We start from the raw sequence: 18,632 nt of genomic DNA, 5'->3' as shown, positions 1-18,632 counted from the left end.
TGCGTCCCTAGGCACAGCATCTTCAGCGCCCCTCCTGCCTATAGCCAGTTTTAGAGAGGTACGGTGCCCCTAGCATGCCAGTGCCAACTGTGCCAAATTGGAAATCCGGCCCTGAGGGTAGCAATGCAGGTTGCACTTAGAGATGGGCAAATCTCATGCAGTCTGAAATGTTAATCAACCGCACAGTTAGGGCTGGGTAAGAATTTTCCATCAACACTGTTTTTCTGGGGAAATTTCAACTTTTCATCACAACATGCCCAAAACCTGACAATTTGGAAATGCTGCAGCAATGTCTCCTGGGATTTACGTAAGTATCTACATGTCTATAAGTATGTACATGGAGAACAAATAATTAATGACGGGCTCTTCAATTTAGTGGAGAAAGGTACGACATGATCCAATGGCTGCAAATTGAAGCTAGATACATTCAGGCTGGAAATAAGGTGTACATTTCTAACCATGAGAATAATCAATCAGTCATTGCAACAATTTACCCATGATTGTGGTGGATTCTCCATCAATGACAGTTTTTAAATGAAGATTGGATGTTTTTCTACAAGATCTTCTCTATGAATTATTCTGGGAAGTTCTCTGTCCTGCACTGTACAGGAGGTCAGAAGAGATGATCACAATGGTCCTTTCTGGCCTTGAAATTTATGAGTCCATGAATCTACAGTTTGGCTGCCTCTTGCCCACATTCTCCTTCTATGGGGAAAGTTCCCTACCTGGACTACCTCTCCCATAATGCATTGTATCCATAGATGCACAGCTGTAGCTCAATAAGAGGGCAGACCATGGTGTTTCATGGGACATGTAGTCCACCCATTGGGTTTCAGTGGCAGTTGGATACCTAACTTTTAGGTGCTTTTGAAAATCATACAGTGCATACAAAGACAAGTCATGGTAGCTTTTCAGTCTGGGGAATAGATACGACGGACATAATCTTCTGAAAAATTTAGTTAAAAACAAAATCAGAGACAAAGCATGAATTAGACATGCAGTTTATTGGAGGCACAGCAGAAGTTTAGAGCTTTTAAAAATCAGCAAAATGATGTTACAATTTTATACACATAAAAAGTACATGAAATACAGCACACAGTGAGGGATAACAGAATAAGGATTCAGAGTAACAGCCGTGTTAGTCTGTATTCGCAAGTCTCTAAGGTGCCAAAGTACTCCTTTTCTTTTAACAGAATAAGGAGTTTCACTGCTAGGATGCCACATTAAGTGCTCTTTGGTACAAACAAAATGTGGCTTGACAATTGGGATATCTTTCTCTTATTTCCCCTTGTACGGTAAACAGATCATAGACAACTTTAGTAACTAGGGTCCAGATCCTCAAAAGTATTTAGGTGCCTAATTTCCATACAAATCAATGGGGATGAGGTGCCGATATACTTTTAAGGACAAGGACCCAGTGTCACATCGACAGAGAGACACTCTTCACAAACCCATCCCATCCCATCTCCAGCCTATAGCTTCACTTTCCAAAACACTTCAGAAAGGTGCTATCAAGAGACGTTTCCTGGTACAGTATAAAGAGATTGATCTATAAGCTTGCTAGGGTAAGAAAACCCAGAGACAACACATCATCCCTAGCAGGCCCACCAGAAGGTGGTTCAATACCACAGATGATGACTTTATAGAAAGCAACAGACTCAAGGCATGTCTATACTGCAATCACAGGTGTGATGGCAGCTCAGGTAGATTTACCCGCCCTAGCTTTTACCTACCTAGCATGGCTAAAAATAGCAGTGAAGTCTCAGCTGTACATGCCCATGTGGGATCCTGGGTATATGTATTCATGTTGAGGGCTGATTCTACCTCTGGGTCTGTAACCCCCTCTTCTGGAGCTCCATTCTCCACTTCTGGAGTTAAAACCTCCAGGTGGAGACCGGTCTGCGCCTTCAGGGATGTAATGCCCTACAGAGCTGACAACACTTTTTGGGGCGGACTCCTAAATTTCTGGAGTGGGTTCCCCCACTTAAGAAGCCGCATCTTCCATCTCCAGGGTTGTATCCTCTACTTGAAGAGCCATAACCACATCCATTTTTGATTGTACCACAATGCTCAACAGTGTAGCAGTTGGTGACCACAGCTGCGAGGAAACCTAAGCTCAATAACTTGAGCAGAAAGTGGAAACTCTCGCAGAATAAAGAATACAATCCTAATTACAAATCCCCAGTTTACATAGCTACACTCACGGTGTTCCTTGAACATATCCTGTTGGGTGGGGTGGGGACAAAGAAACAAATTATCCCATAAACCGGCCATGTTACTAAGGAGCTGCATTAGATAAGATCTAATTTTTTTTAGAAATTCATCTAACTACGAGTTACAGAGCACATTCTACAGCTGGGGCTTTCAAAGGTGTCTGAGTGAATTAGGCACCCAACTTCCATTTGAACTTCTGTGGGAGTTGAGCATGAAAATCCCTTAGGTTCCTTTGAAAATCTGAGCATGCATAATCTTGGAGCAACACAGCTTCCTGCACTGGTATATGGCAATATTACTTGTTCTATTTCTTCTGATGATTACAGTAATTTTTATTCTCATTGACTACAAAGTGGGATCTTTGAAATGCTGAGTACTATACACAATACCTACAGGTATTATGCACCTGCCTCTTTTCTTCTCCTTCCCGCCATGTCTTGTATGTAGCAATCTCAATACCCAGGACCAACCTGACATGCAGCAGCTCGTGGTAATCCCGTAGCATGCCTGCCAGCCTGTCCTTGGAGTGAGGGGGGAATTTGATAGCAGCCTTCAACTACCTGAAGGGGGGTTCCAAAGAGGATAGAGGTAGGCTGTTCTCAGTGGTGGCAGAATAAGGAGCAATGGTCTCAAATTGCAGTGTGGGAGGTCTAGGCTGGATTATTAGGAAACACTATTTCACTAGGAGGGGTGAAGCACTGGAATGGGTTCTCTAGGGAGGTGGTGGAATCTCCATCCTTAGAGGTTTTTAAGGCCCAGCTTGACAAAGTCCTGGCTGGGATGATTTAGTTGGTGTTGGTCCTGCTTTGAGCAGGGGATTGGACTAGATACCTCCTGAGATCTCTTCCAACCCTAATCTTCTATGATTCTGTGACTTCTGTAGGGCATTTTGCTGTCTAACATGTTTATCTCAGGCATAATCTCCATGCTGCTCAGTATCACAAATGGCTGTTTGCAAACAGGCAACCTGTCAAAGAAAAAGGGAATGTTTTACTTTCCCTTTATCTAATTACTGAGCATTTAAGACTATGGAGTCACTTTACCCTTTCAGTTCCAAGACTGAGAAGGATTGATACAGAGTGGCGGCATAATGTCCCTGAAGCTCAGTTGGTTTTCTTCTAGGTACTCCAAGCGTATATTATAAGTCAGCTAGCTGTTAAGGAGATTGCTTGCAGATTTCACACAATTTGCCTGGGGCATTGCACAGTTTATCACTATACACAGAAATATAAAATTGAAGTTGCATAAAGTCTCAATCAAGTGATAGCGTTAGAACGCCTCTTCCAGATCCTTTCATTCATATTCCTGGGAAAACATGCTGCTAATTTTATTGAGCAAGTTCTGATCCTGCAACTAAAGTCCAATGCAAAGGGCTTTGCCTGTAAGAAATATAGAGTCCTCTCCCCTTTAATCCAGAAGTAGGGTCTACTCACCCAGAAAAGCAGAACATGCCCACCTAATGCTGGCTTAGAGAAGAAGTGGATGGGGCCTACTATTCGGACCTCTGTTGGTTTGTTGCCATGTGCATTCCTGCTCAATGTTGAAGAATCCTAGTATATCTTTATATGGGATTGAGAGTTCCATATGTAGGAGTGGATTCATAAAAACAGAAATTCCAGGAATGAAATCCATTCTGTTGAATGGAATCAGGATTGTTCCCAAAATGAAGGTGATTTCAGGAAAAGCAAATGCTGAATTTCCATGTGGATAGAATGGGACAGTCCTCACCTCTTCAAACACGCATCTCAGCAGTTCCAGCTCCTGTCTCAACAAATCCACCTTCACTTCCAGCTCTAGCGGGTAATACATGTGCATGAAATCAGGTCCCGGGTATTCTAAAACAGTGATTTTCAACCTTTTTTCATCTGGGGACCCCTACACATTTTTGAATGGAACTGTGGACCCCTTTGGAAATCTTAGACTTAGTCTGCAGGCTGAGGTCCATGGACCAGAGGTTGAAAACCACTGTTCTAAAATGATTCCCATTCAAACACTGAACAAAATGGAAGCCGTGGCAAAGCTAGCAGTCGTTTTGACCAGACTTTTGAAGCATGATGTCTCCAATTAAGACGTGTCCTAGAGATGCTACAGTTTCTTCCAGAATGAAATCAAATGGCTCCAAAGCTAATGGGGACAAAGAGGTGTGTTGAGAACGTGAGGTGGGAAACTGAGTCACAAACCTGCCCAGTTTTTGTTTTAATCAGGTGTTGCCTTTATTTATACAATTTCAGACAGAATTATTGTTCCTTATAGTGGCTGAATGCATATTTATGCCAGACAATAAACAGATAAGACAGAATAGGTACAGGGCCCAAGTTACCTCATACCAGAGCACCAGGATGTTCTCCTGCACTCCATGATACTCGTTGCCTCCTCTGGTCCCTGGGTTTGGTCCTTCAGTCCTATTCCTCCACTTTCTGGTATGGTGTTTCTCCAGTCTGGGCCTTGTCCACCAGGGTCTTCTTATGTATTTCCTCACTACATATTTCTTAGCCTCTCTCTAATCAGCTTTGTTAGGCACGTTAGGTGCATTTCTTATGCAACCCATGCAATACGCATGCACAAGTGTTGATGTGCACAATTTTTGCTGTTTAGACAATTTCTATGTCAGTCTGTTTCAAGTCATCCTGCCCTTAGGTTTTCCCAGTCAAAAGGGCTTCTTGTCATTACAGGCTTAGGTATTTCTTTATCACCAGACTTCCAGCACAGGATGTTACCTTCGTCCTGTCAGCAATAACGTCTTTTGAAGCAAATCTACATGAGAGGAGCACTGGCAAAACCACAAGCAGGCCAGCAAGGCCTCAGCCTTATTAACACTCATTCACTATTAGTAATTATACATGATTAAAGTATATCTAAAGTATAACAAAGCCCTTAAGCATACTATTTAGCAATTCATCATCTTTATATTTCAATGTTATAAGTCAGCATATGTATGTTATCTGACCATACCCCTTAGTCTATTTGGGAGAGCAGTTGGAGAACATTCTATGACTCTTTTAATGCCAACATTTCTTTATCTTCTGCAAACATGGGTTTTTCAGCGGACTTTTGTCCCTCAAAAGTCCAAAGCCTTATGTGTGTGAATACTTTGTTAGCAATCATCCCTGTTACAACTGGGAGGTGTTTGTGTTTTAGGGCCTTGATATTTAGTTGGTTTTAATGGTATCCCAATAGGTGCAATCTATCTAGCGGTCTATTACCAGTGATTTAAAAAATCACATTAAAGGAGCTAGGGTCTATCTGTCTTAGGTACTTAGTGGCTCCCATTATCTGAGTCTGAGCCCAATCTAGTCCTGTGCACCAACCCATCGTCCTCTTCTCATTCAAATCTCTCCCGTACTCTACTGCTCCTGCAATGCCCACATGAAATGTATTTATTTACAGATTCATATCTTTTGCCACTTGACTGTCTCACCTTCTCCAGCACCACAAACTCATTCTCTGTAGCCTGTTGATTTCCTCCTTGTCCCTGGTGGGAAAGAGCAGAGTCGGTGATCTGGTCAGACTCAACAACCACTATGGCAAATATGATTTAGTTGGGGATTGGACCTGCTTTGAGCAGGGGATTGGACTAGGTGACCTCCTGACGTTTCTTCCAACCCTGATATTCTATGATTCTATGAACAATATATTTCCTTTCCAACCTACAATTCAGGCCTGATTCCTCTACTCCATTTCCCCATTGGTGAGATTCCACTGAAACTGATGAAGTTAAAATGGCACCAGATGGTAGTAATGCAGTAGATCAGTGGTTCTCAAACTTTTGTATTGGTGACCCCTTTCACATAGCAAGCCTCTGAGTGCAACCACCCTTATAAATTAAAAACACTTTTTAAATATATTTCCTAACACCATTGTAAATGCTGGAGGCAAAGCGGGGTTTGGGGTGGAAGCTGACAGCTCATGGCCTCCCATGTAATAACCTCATGACCCCCTGAGAGATCCCGATGCCCAGTTTGAGAACCCCTGCCGTAGAGAATCAATCCTGAGATCTTTAATATTACATTTTGCCATATTTTATTTGAGGAATTACATTCGAAACACTTAGGAAAAGTGGCCCATGTGGACAGAGGGTTGATATCATCATAGGAATTTTGCAGGAGAATTGAAGTTGATTGAGAGGCACATCTGGCTCCAAGCTTGAGTGAAGAGAAAAGAAGGCCAATGCTGCTAAACCAACAAGGAGAGTGGAAGAAGTGGCTTAGCTCATATAACCTCTCATGTAATTCCAACCTGTAAAAGAAGCCTGAGATCAATGCATAGAGAACACAAAGAATTAGGAGTGTACTAATGAACTACAGGGGTAACAAACACGGGGACTTTTCAAATAAGACTGAAGAATTGAGCTGCTAGTGACTATGACCAACTGAGCAAATATGAAGCTTCTTAATTGAAAGGTCAGTATAATTAGTGATGGAAGATGATGCTACACTGCAGGTCAATTGTATTAACAATGCCAGCCAGAGACAGCTTAGCAATGACAATGGAATTCCTCGGGCACAAGATAAGTGAATAAGAGAGGAAGGGCTGTGGATAACTGCTTATCCAAGAGACTATCCAAAATAACTGATGGATAATTTCTTACTTCCACTTGAGCTGATCCACAAGCTGCTTTGTGGCATGCTCTTTACTTACCAGTCATTCTCCGTTGCTTAAGCAAACAGTCAAACGGCTTCCTCAGCCCACAGAGATAATTCTCACCGCGCAGCCCGAGATTTTTCCAGACTAACGTGCTCTTGCAAGATGTTCCACTTGGTCATCAGCAACTTGTTCTACGGCTCCAGCAGTCTGACGTGTACACCGAAATCCAGGAGTACTTATAATGGCAGACTTCATCACCAACCTGTCCTGTACCTCTCTTGAGCACCTCAACCCTTTTTCCCATGCTGCTCCCTATGCAGGGGAAAGCTCCCTGCCCAAATTGTAAAGCTGCCACCTGGTCCTCCTTTAAATTGGTCTTTAAAACCTGCCTTTGTCTTCATGCCTACAAATAGCTATTGTCTGGCATTGGTTAAGCAGAAGGGAGGTGGGGCTGGTGTTTTTCCGCTAAAACCAGTTCATTTCATGCCATAGCATTCTGTCTGAGACCTGGGGCAGATTTTTAAAGGTATTAATGTACCTAACTCCGACTGAAAGGCTCTTTGAAGATCTGCATCTTTAAGTGCCTAAATGCCTCTAAAAAGCAGGCCCTTAGACGATATGGTCTTTGGGGAATTACTGACTTCTTTGTTATTCCCCTGTACAGCACCGAGCAGAGTGGGGCTGTTTTTCTTTCTTGGGGTTTTCTAGGTGTTACAATAATAATATTAATAAAGAATAAAAATGGTGTATCCATGAAAGAACTGAATGCAAGAAAACAGAAAGACAGCTATGCTGTCCTCTTTAATTCAGGAATTGGGGGTGGGGGGCAGATACTTGTTATTCAAAAAAATTCAAAATCTCAGAATTTTTCATGAATGAAATACTCAGAAATATTTAGACCTTATGGAAATGTTTTCTTTTGATAGGGGTGAAACATGTTGTTTCCACTTCGTAGATTGCATTATATAGTTTATGATAGTGAAAACGATAAGGACAAACCATGTTGTTTTGACTATCAAAATGAAACATTTTGCTCATTTCCTGCTGAAAATTTTAGTTAAATAGATACGTTCCCATGAAACATTTCAATTGTGTCAAATCAGCATCTTCCAATAGAAACCTGTTCTGCAAGAAAAATTTTGACCAGCTGCATTTGCAACACTAGGAAAATTGCAATATAGTCTTTGGTGCTTTAAATATGTTTTAAGGATGACTGCAAGTGAGTATAATCCATACACATTATTGTTATTTATTTCCAAAGGGTTATGTTCTGCAGTGGCACGGTCTATGGGTGTTCTCCAATGCCACTGAAGTTAATGGGAGCCTTTCCATTGATTTCACTGGTTCTGTTGGGTGCTTGCGGTCTATCTCAGAGAAGGGTTGGGAAACATATTAATTACTAGCGGACGCTTTTTCACAAAACAGGATCTCAGTTTTGCTCACTTGGCATTAGAAAGATCATGGATCTGAAACCATGGATCGAACCACACATGAACTTGGGGAAATTCAGACCTTGATCCAAATCTGGCTCTGCACTTTATGCACAGGCCATATAGAATAGAGATAAAGTTTATGCTCTCACCTTGGGCAAATTGGTTGCTGAGGTTCTTCCTTTGTTCCCTCTCTGCTGCTAGTGTTTGGTGGTCCTCTGGTCAGCTCCCTCACACAGATGGGATGCAGGAGGCTCTCCTCAGTGCTCACCCGTCAGATATCATTACTTCCGTAATCAGTAGAGCTTCCAAGAGGACCATAAGCTCCAAGTATACGAAGAGCTCCAAACTTGCCATAAGCTTGACGCATTCCATAACCACCAAGGTCACCAAGACCATCAAAAGTACCATGTCTTCTAAAGTCAGAAAGACATACCTGGCCACAAACAACACCATAGTTTGTGGTGAACTACCAGAGCCACAGTGCCCATAATGTCCAACACTAAAGCCTCCAGACGCCCTAATCATAGGAAATTCTCCCCATTCCACCTGCATTATAGAGACTTCTGCTGCCATAGCCACCAGTTCCACCTCTTCTCCCAAAAGACTGATATTCAGAGACTGCATAACTTCTACAGCTGCCTAGACCATAAATAGCAGAATCAGAAGTGAAGACCCATCATCCAGTAATAGATTTTAATGGATGCATGTCCGGTCATTGTGGCTTATTCAAAGTGGGGCAGGAAAAAAGCAGTTTGAGAAAGTACCACCCCTGACCTGACACCTTGAATCAACCCCTTATACGTGTTTGAGAAGTTGGGCTTGGTTGGATCAAAGAAATAATTCAGAGTCTTCAAGTGCTGGGTTTGCCTTTTAGCAATTAGTGCCTTTCAACACAAAAACCACAATAGGAAATATCAGACACTTCGGAAATAATAAGCAAATAAAAAATGCTTAGTTTGCAAGAAGATACTTTGCTTTTAATGTATTCTGCTCATGTTAATTACGGTTTAGAATATTTATCCCAGAGTGCGTTCATGAACTGAGTACTGTGTTTGTCACCATCTTTTCAGTTGTATACTGCAAGGGCCCATTCTGAAGAATTACACTTTAAATATGTAGTTTGAGCAATGGCCCTTTTTTGTGACACAAATATACTGGCCTCATTTCTGGCCCTTTGCACAGAAGACTGGATAATATGATAAGGGAAAATGCCCATTCCAGAAGCAAGCAGGGCAATACATTGAAGGTGATTCGTCCATCCCATGAAGTGAGCTCACCATACCTTCACATCTCACATACAGTACAGTGAACATCACACACTAATTCTGAATAAACCTCCTGGCTGCTTAGCAAAGCAGATGGAACTTGAGTGTGGGTTTGATGGTCCCAAACTGTGCATATCTGAGCCCATGAATAGTTGGGCTATAACAGAAGACAAAAGCAATTCCAACTATATAATACAGGTGAGCCAATGCAAATATTTTGTTCCTTCCATTCTCTGTATACTGTGGGCTATGAAGCCCCAAACACAAATTAGCCATTGCATCTTGCTCCATAGGAGCTGAATCCAATGCCCATTGAAATCAATAGATTCTGCTCATTAATGTGAGTGGGTTTTGGCTTAGGCTCTAGGTGTACAGTGTGTGCATTATACTTTATTATTATTATTTATTGTATTATCATAGCTAGGGTTACCAGCTAGCACCTGTGAAAATATAAGAAAAAGTCCCAAATACCGGGACTGTCCCTTTAAAGACAGGACAACAAAAATGATTAGGGGACTGGAACACATGACTTATGAGGAGAGGCTGAGGGAACTGGGATTGTTTAGTCTGCAGAAGAGAAGAATGAGGGGAGATTTGATAGCTGCTTTCAACTACCTGAAAGGGGGTTCCAAAGAGGATGGCTCTAGACTGTTCTCAGTGGTAGCTGATGACAGAACAAGGAGTAATGGTCTCAAGTTGCAGAGGGGGAGGTTTAGGTTGGATATTAGGAAAAACTTTTTCACTAGGAGGGTGGTGAAACACTGGAATGCGTTACCTAGGGCGGTGGTGGAATCTCCTTCCTTAGATATTTTTAAGGTCAGGCTTGACAAAGCCCTGGCTGGGATGATTTAGTTGGGGATTGGTCCTGCTTTGAGCAGAGGGTTGGACTAGATGACCTCCTGAGGTCCCTTCCAACCCTGATATTCTATGATTCTATGATTTGATCACCCTAATCATAGTCCCTGTTTTGAAAAAAAGTTACGAAATTAAACGTTTCATTTTGACATTTTCCAAATGCTCTATTCCGGTTTAAACAACTTTTCATTTCAAAGCTAATTATCGTAAGAAAACGAGGACATACATTAAAAATGGTGGGGATCAAAATGAGACATTTTGAAATTATCAAAACAAACTGGTTTTGATTGACCTCAACCAATGCATTTTTTGGATGGTCAGTTCTCAACATCTCCTGAGATTTCGACTTTTCATCTGCATTAGGGACAGGAAATGGTTTTGACTTCTCAAAAATTTTTGCTGGACAAAAAAAAAAAACCTGGCTCCCATCCCACCCCGGTGTAATTTGTGTGTTCCATTCAGCTAATGAGATGTTTTCCAATGTCTTAGATCTTCTGATACAAGGTTAATTAATGGTTTGAAATACGCTTCATAAAGTGTCTTTGCATTTGTTATCACATATTTAAGAGCTAATTCACTCATCAGTAATAACAGGGGGGAAAGTGCTGGCATTTTTTTTTCCTGCTTGGTTTGCTGTAATCACTGCCAAGTTCCTCTGGGTGTTGACTTTGAAACCAGATTGAGGCCAGTCGTTAAAAATGGTACCACCCTTGTTTTGAAACAGAAGCATCTTCTGTCTTTTTCCTGTAACAAACACTGTTTCATCCCATCATCTAAGGGCTTGTCTACATGGCACTACAATGCATACTAAAGGGGTGTGAATTCTAAAGCACACCAACATGCCACGCACTAACTGGCCAGTGTACACCCTGCTGGCATGCACTAAAACTTCTCTAGTGCACTATATTAACTTAGTGTTGTACGAAGGAACTTTTATTGCCCACCAGTAGGGTCGACATGGGCTAGTTTGTGTGCCAAGCACAGTGTGCTTTAGAATTCACACCCCTGTAGTGCACATTACCATGCCCCGTACGGAAGCCCGAAGAGGAGGACAGTTTAGGATACCATTATCCCATTTTAATTTAGCGGGTGTCTCTGTTTCATTGGCTTATGTCAGTGGTTTTCAACCTGTGGTCTGTGGGCCCCTAGGAGTCTGCAGACTTTGTCGAAGGGGTCCACGAACAGTTCCCATGACCATAAAGCAGTGGTTTTCAACCTGGGGTCCACAGACTCTAAGATTTCCAGAAGGGTCTGCACCTCCATCCGAAATTTTTTAGGGTTCCGCAAATGAAAAAAAAAAGGTTGGAAACCCCAGGCTTATGTAATAAGAAAAGGAGTACTAGTGGCACCTTAGAGACTAACCAATTTATTTGAGCATAAGCTTTCGTGAGCTACAGCTCACTTCATCAGATGCATTCAGTGGAAAATACAGTGAGGAGATTTATATACACACAGAACATGAAAAAATGGGTGTTACCATACACATTGTAAGGAGACCCACCTGCTGAAGTGAAGAAACAAATTGACAGAGCCAGAAGAGTACCCAGAAGTCACCTACTACACGACAGGCCCAACAAAGATAATAACAGAACGCCACTAGCCGTCACCTTCAGCCCCCAACTAAAACCTCTCCAAAGCATCATCAAGGATCTACAACCTATCCTGAAGGACGACCCAACATTCTCACAAATCTTGGGAGACAGGCCAGTCCTTGCCTATAGACAGCCCCCCAACCTGAAGCAAATACTCACCAGCAACCACACACCACACATCAGAACCACTAACCCGGGAACCAACCCCTGTAACAAAGCCCGTTGCCAACTGTGTCCACATATCTATTCAGGGGACACCATCATAGGGCCTAATCACATCAGCCACACTATCAGAGGTTCGTTCACCTGCACATCTACCAATGTGATCTATGCCATCATGTGCCATCAATGCCCCTCTGCCATGTACATTGGTCAAACTGGACAGTCTCTACGTAAAAGAATAAATGGACACAAATCAGATGTCAAGAATTATAACATTCATAAACCAGTCGGAGAACACTTCAATCTCTCTGGTCACACGATTACAGACCTAAAGGTCGCAATATTACAACAAAAAGACTTCAAAAACAGACTCCAATGAGAGACTGCTGAATTGGAATTAATTTGCAAACTGGATACAATTAACTTAGGCTTGAATAGAGACTGGGAGTGGATGTGTCATTACACAAAGTAAAACAATTTCCCCTTTTTTAATTCCCCCCCATCCCCCACTGCTCCTCAGATGTTCCTGTTAACTGCTGGCAATGGCCCACCTTGATTATCACTACAAAAGGTTTTCTTCCCCCTCCCCCCCACCGTCCCCCCTCTCCTGCTGGTAATAGCTCATCTTAAGTGGTCACTCTCCTTACAATGTGTATGATAACACCCATTTTTTCATGGTCTATGTGTATATAAATCTCCTCACTGTATTTTCCACTGAATGCATCCGATGAAGTGAGCTGTAGCTCACGAAAGCTTATGCTCCAATAAATTGGTTAGTCTCTAAGGTGCCACTAGTCCTCCTTTTCTTTTTGCGAATACAGACTAACTTGGCTGCTACTCTGAAACCAGGCTTATGTAATAATGCCTTCTTCACTTTCTGACACTCCTAACTCCTATCCAAACTCGAAGGTGCTGATCTTGAGTTTCGGCTTCTGGTTGCAATCATGTTAATATGTAGGAATATTTACAGTCCTACATGCTGTCAGCTGTCCAAGAGATTTCTGGAATTTCAGCTTCATGACTTGGGAAGACAAGTTGGGTGAGTTAATTTGTTTCTATTGGACCAGTTTCTCTTGGTGAGAGAGACAAGGACAGAAGTTGATCCAATAAAAGACATTACCTCATCCACCTTGTCTCTCTAATATCCTGGGACTGACAGCTACAGCAACACTGCATACTTCATGACTTGAACAGTCAGTGGAAATCTGATTCAACCTTTGAGATCGGCTTAAAAGTCTACTGGGGCTCTGCTTTGATGTTAGTTTAAATTATAAAAGTAAGGCTTCCGTGGGATTTATGTGGTATATAATCTTAGTGCTGACCTTCTGAACAAACTGTCCAGGAACCAATAATGACCTTCTGAAATTTCTTTGGAGAATAATTCTTGGGCTGCATATTGTTTGAATTAGAACATGAGACTATGCAAGTAGTGTGTGTGTGTGTGTGTGTGTGTGTGTGTGTGCGGGGAGGGACGGGGGTTGTAATGTACATGCACAATTTATGTGCCTGTAAATTAAATTAGTTTCATAGGTCCGTTTCCAAAGTTAGTGACACAAATTGGTATAACTCATAAGTGAATTAACCTAGCTACATAATTTGCCCCATGGATTTCAAGTGACCTATTCAGTGGTAATATGAAACATGCTATGCTGCCCGCAGGTTTGACCATACAATTTCAAAATTCCTAGGCGCTCCCGTTATCAACGGGTTTTCCTCTACCATTATCCTTCCCTGACTTCCATTCTCCAAGAGTAGGGCTGGGTCAGACACTCCCATCAGCAACCTGCTGGCCGCTGCTGTGGCATCAGCATGGACTTCTTCATCCCATGGTAATGGATGCAGAAGGAACCCCATGAAACTTGCCCAGAAGCTGGGATGTGTGTCACAGGGTGACTGACCCCTTTAAGAGAAATGGGCGTAGTTCCTCTGTGACAAAGTAGCTGCTTCCCAGATGGTCCTGGTGAGCGGCACCTGATATTACTAAAAAGGAAAGAGGAAGCTGAAGGGGAGATGGGAAACCTTTTTTCAGGGCCTCTCTAGGAGTAGAGGGGAGGTTGTCCAGCCCAGAGGGGCTCAGGCAGGAGCCAATGATGGGCTGCAGGAGGAGACTGCAGGAAGACTTTGAGCTCCTGCAGAGGCCCCTGTGTCTGCAGATGAAACATGAAAGGAAGTGGCTTGATTTAACTGGGAGCTGGGAGAAGAACCCAAGGGATGGAGTAAGAGAAGCAACTTCTTTATTCCATACCAAAACCATAGGGCCTTCCATCTCTGACAGTCTCTGGCTGCAGTCTTAGCTCCTTTCCATGCCTTTTTGATGGCTCTGAGTTCTGCTTCTGAGGTTTGTTTCCATGTTGTCCTTGATCTACCTTGTCACCTCTTGACCTGGAGATTCCATTCTAATGCCTGTTCTGGTGTGTTGTTCTAGTCTTTCCTCCCATGTGTCTCCTAACCATCTTCAGTTTCATTCCATAATTTCCTGTCCTATCTGTTTAATTTTGTCCTCTTCCAAAGCTCTTCATTTGTGATTTTTTTTCTGGCTATTTGATGTTGAGGATTTGTCCGAGGCTGCTGTTTATGAAGACTTACTTGGAGTTTAGATAAGTCTTGATAAGACTCCAAGTTTCAGCACCATATAGTTAGACAGACTTTACAATGGTGTTAAATATTCAAAGTTTAGTTTGGAGGGCAGGTCAGGGTTTCTATTTCTCCAGACCAGCTTTAGGGTTATGAAGGTCTGTCTGGCTTTTGCTATTCTGGCTTTAATGTCTTCATCTGTTCCACCTGTTTTGCTTACGATGCTGCCAAGATATGTGAAATGTCGGACCTCTTCTATATCAGTTCCAGAATGTGTTATTGGTGTTTCTTTATGTGGGTGAATTCTCATGGTTTTAGTTTTCTCAATGTTGATTTTCAACACTACTAGCTGTACATAGGTCTGGAGATCATTTGTTTTGGCTCGCATGTCTCTGTGGGTCTAGGACAGCAGGTTGGTGTCATCTGAAAAGTCAAGGTCCTCTAACTTCTGTGTGAGATCCCACTGTATACCCCTTGGCTTTTCTGTGGTCTTTTTCATTGCCCAATCCACTACCAGTAGAAAGATCATGGATGACATAAAACATCCTTGTCTGATGCTTATAGTCATCTTGAATGGGTTAGTCAGTTTGCTGTTACATATTATGTGGCATGTCATATTTTAATAGAAGCTCTGAATGATGTTCGCATATTTCTGTGGGATTCCATGGTGATATAGCCTCTATCCACTGTGTCAATGGCTTTTTGGAAATCTATGAAATTCATGTACAGCAGTAACTGCCATTCAATAGATAGATCTGTGATGATATGTAAGGTTATTATTTGATCCATGTATGATTTCTGCTGTCTGATCCATGCCAGTTCTTGTCATAGCCTTGAATCTTCTGCTTTCTTTATTCTTCCTAGGATAACATAACCACTTTCCTGGGGATTGACAGCAGTTGAATACCCCCTTCAGTTTTTGCACTGACTGAAGTCTCCTTTCTTTGGTAGCTCCACTATATAACCATTTTCCCACTCATCTGGTATTTTTTCATCTTCCCATATCTTTTGTAAGAGGCCTATCACTGTACAACTTCACTAGACTGTTGTCAGGAAGCAAAACAGACACCAACAAGATGATGACAATTAAGACATCAGTGTGACGGGTTGGACCCCCCGATTTGGGGGGCAACTGGATGTACTGGAGTGCCACTGAGCCCACCTATCCTTCCAGCCTGGGTTCTCCTCACTCGGTGTTGCTGTGACAGGCTCTCAAGCCCCCTCCCAGCACACACAGGTAGGGACACACCCAGCTGTAGAATCACACAGAGTCTGCAATCAGCTATCTGTGGGAGGACTCAGTGAGGGGATTGCCCAGCACTCCTGTGCACACACCCTCTGGAGTGTAACCCCAAAATTATATGGTCTTGCGCTGAATATAGATCTATATAGTGTAAGCTCATGAAAATCACCCCCTCCCTCAATGTGGAGGAAGATATGCACAATTCTTTGCCTCCCGAGTAATGAATTACACAAACTGGGTTTTAGAAACTGTTTATTAATTACAAAGGATGAATTTTAAATGATTATAAGGGATAGCAAATGGAACAAAGCATATTACTGAGCAAAGTAAACAAACACGCAACCTAAACTTAATTCACTAAAGAGACTGGTTACAAATAGTAATTTTTCACCCTAAATGTTGTTTTAGGCAGAGTTTCTGTAGCTTAGAGTTCCAGGTGTTTCTCTTCATGGGCTTGAGCCCCATCTCAGCCTGGGTCTGAATCCTTTCTTCCCAGATTAGTCTTAGGTGTTTACAGCAGTCATCCTGGGTGGGAATTCAATGAAGAACCAGCAACCTGGATTAATTTACTCTCCAGCTTTAAATAGGATTTACATAGGGTGGGAATCTTGTGTTTCCCTGTTTGAGCTCCACCCTTCTTCAGTGGAAAAGTACCAGCGGTGTCCAACGTGGTATTTCGTACCAGGAGACATCACCACATGGCCTTGCAGTGTTAAAGCAACCATGAGACATGTAACAACCATGTTACAGGTTTATTTGTAACATCCACAGGAAGGAACTCCAGAAAGATAGGAGATCAGCATCTTCAAAGACCCATTGTCTTGCCTAATGGGCCATCCAGGCTGATTTGCATACTGTCTGGTGGGCATTACCCAAGTATGCACACAGCTGTAATTGCTGCGTAGTCAATATTTCTAACTTCAGATACAAAAATGATACATGCATACAGATTGGATCATTACATTCAGTACATTGCAACCTTTCCAATGATACCTCACATGACCCATCTTGCCTAAAACATATCTTAGCTATGTCATATCATAACAATATTTCTATGAAGAATATGGGGTGCAGTATCCCAATCAGAACAATTTAATATACGGGAGGCAGGACTTTAGTCAACTACTGAATGGCAAGCCAGTGGCTAACTGCCCCCTAGACACAGAGGAAGGAGAAGATCTGAGCATTGATCTAGGAACTATCACTAGAGTAGAAGTAGACAGGGCAGGCAATCAGTTGAAGAGTGGAAAGGCACCAGCTCCAGTGATGGGCTTAAGCCACACTTGAAGAACACAGTAAACATTTTGATAGGCCTCATCCAAAAGATATGGGAAGAAAGCGGGTCTTAGCAGATCACTTATAGCACAAGCCCTGAGTGAAGGGGGAACTTTGAGGTGGTAAAGGCCTATTCAAGGTTGCTTTGTTTTGCCATTGGGCAATAAAATGGCTGCCTGAGGAAAACCATCCAGCAGGACTCGAGATGTGGTGTCTATCCTTCCATGTCTGGGAAGTGGGACAGACTAATGAGAAAGGAAACTGATGCCCTGCACACTTGCAGTGTCATGACTGGCCCGGAGGGGATACGTGGCAATCGCAAACTGCATTTCAGTTGCCTTTGGAGAGTAATATGGGCTAATTTATCTCTCTATCTAAGATACTGACATGGCCCTGATTACTATAGTATCTCAGCACCTCATAATCTTTAATGTGTTTATGCTCACAACACATCTGTGAGATGGGGAAGTGCTATTGTTCCCTTTTTACAGATGGGGTGTTGAGGGACAGAGGCACTAAAGGGAGAATTTAAAAGGTATTTCGGTGCTTAACTGAGTTGCCCAAGGTTATACAAGAAGTCTGTGGAAGAGTAGGGAATTTAACCTTGATCTCCTGACTGCTCAGGTAGCGTTCTAACCACTCAACATATATTTAAGAATATACAGTAGTGACTTTGTATTTAAGTCATATTCATTAATTCACTTAAGACAGGGATTACTTCCCATGTAAAGGATAGCTCTGTGGTTAGGGAAGTAGCATAAGACTTCGGAGACCAAGGCTCAAATCCCTACTCTGCCACCGACTTCCTGCTTGAGCTCTGTGCCTCAGTTTCCCAATCTGTACAATGGAGAGAATAGCACTCGCCTACCTCACGGGGGGTTGTAAAGAGAAACACATTAAATATCAGGGAGGGCTTTGAGCTCCACTAGTAAAAAAAAAAGCACGATATTAGAGTTTGATAGTATTAAACATGTACCACAGCACACACTTAACTGAATAGACACTAACATTGAGGCTGCAATTAGGGGCCAGCCTACAAGAGAAAATTAAGTTACGTCGACGTACAGCCACTGCAGTAATTAAATCAGTTTTGCATGTCTCCGTTAGCTCCTTCTGTCGGCAGTGTGTGTCCACACCAAGACACACCAAATTAACTGTCAGGACAGACATCGTGGGGCACTGACAGTCGGAGCCCTGCTGCCTGTGGCTGACAGCCAGAGCCTTGCCAGGTGTTACCTGGAGCCCCACCGCCTGACTCTGGCCAGGCTCCAGCTGTCAGCTGCCAAAGTCTAACAGCCAGAACATTCTGCTGTAAGAAATGCAGCGTCTACCCTGAAACTGTTGACGTAAGAACGTCATGCCAGTCATAGAGGTGGAGTTAAGTCAGTCTAGTGGGCGACTTACATTGGCGGGAGTAACATTGTGGTGTATTTTC

The sequence above is a fragment of the Lepidochelys kempii genome, chromosome 20 (genome assembly GCF_965140285.1).
Source record: "Lepidochelys kempii isolate rLepKem1 chromosome 20, rLepKem1.hap1, whole genome shotgun sequence".
NCBI classification, from domain to species: Eukaryota; Metazoa; Chordata; order Testudines; family Cheloniidae; genus Lepidochelys; species Lepidochelys kempii.
This window is presented reverse-complemented; position numbering follows the sequence as displayed.